A 1,439-nucleotide genomic window follows, 5' to 3' on the forward strand; every position below is an offset into this window, starting at 1 on the left:
AAGTGGATGAGGAGATCATTTGAGCCCTGTAAGACTACCGAAAGCTACTCACCTCGCACTACAGAAAAGTGGGAGAAGGCACTGGCAACCCACTCCAGTATTCTTGCCTGGAGAATCCCATGGACAGAGGAGCCTGGCAGGCTACAGTCCATGCAGTTGCAAGAATCGGACATGACTTAGTGACTAAACCACCACAGAAAAGTGAACCCACAGAAGTTTCTGGGAGATTGAGGAGCTTGCCCGTGACCTGACTGGGATGTGGCAGCCAGGACCCAGGCTCTGATCTGTGGGTTCCTGAAGCCACTGTCCAGGATGACGGAAGAACTGAACCAGGTATTCATCCTCAGGGTGAGCCCTCCTGGACGCTTTTTATTTATTTTTGGCTGCACCGGGTCTTTGTCGCTACACACGGGCGTTCTCTAGTTGCGGTGAGTGGGAGCTTCTCTCTGGTTGCGGCGTGCGGGCCTCTCATTGCAGTGGCTTCTCTTGTTGCAGAGCGCAGGCTCTAGGTGCACGGGCTTCAGTAGTTGTGGCCTGAGGGCTCAGTTGCATGTGGGATCCTCCCAGACCAGGGATTAAGTCCATGTCCCGTGTGCTGGCAGGTGGATTCTTAACCACAGGACCACCAGGGGAGTCCCTTTAAAAAAAAAAAAAAAAACTTTTTCTTTTAAGCTTTCAATTTATTTATTTGGTTCTGACAGGTCTTCGTTACACATGCAGAATCGGGGTGTGTGGCTTTTCTCTGGTGGCGGCAGGCAAGCTCTCTAGTTGTGGGGCACAGGCTCTGTAGTTTGGCTCAGTTGCCCTGAGGCATGTGAGATCTTAGTTTACAGACCAGGTATCCAACCTGTGTCCCCTGCATTGGAAGGTGAATTCTTAACCACTGGACCACCAGGGAAATCCTGATGTTGATTTTTATTCCACTATCGGAGAAGGCAACGGCACCCTACTCCAGTACTCTTGCCTGGAAAATCCCATGGGCGGAGGAGCCTGGTAGGCTGCAGTCATGGGGTCTCTAAGAGTCAGACACGACTGAGTGACTTCACTTTCACTTTCATGCATTGGAGGAGGAAATGGCAACCCACTCCAGTGTTCTTGCCTGAAGAATCCCAGGGACGGGGGAGCCTGGTGGGCTGCCGTCTATGAGGTCTCACAGAGTCGGACACGACTGATGTGACTTAGCAGCAGCAGCATGGTCTTTAGGTTAGGGCTTCCCTGGTGGCTCAGTCAGTAAAGAATCCACCTGCAAAGCAGGAGATCTGGGTTCCGTCCCTGGGTCGGGAAGATCCCCTGGAGAAGGCAATGGCAACCCACTCCAATACTCTTGCCTGGTGGCCTACAGTCCATGGGGTCCACAAGGGTCAGACAGGACTTGGCAGCTAAACCACCACCGCCACATGGTCTTTAGGTTAATAAGAATGTTGGAGGAAACACAATAG

This window comes from Bos taurus, chromosome 6 (assembly GCF_002263795.3).
Source record: "Bos taurus isolate L1 Dominette 01449 registration number 42190680 breed Hereford chromosome 6, ARS-UCD2.0, whole genome shotgun sequence".
NCBI lineage: Eukaryota > Metazoa > Chordata > Mammalia > Artiodactyla > Bovidae > Bos > Bos taurus.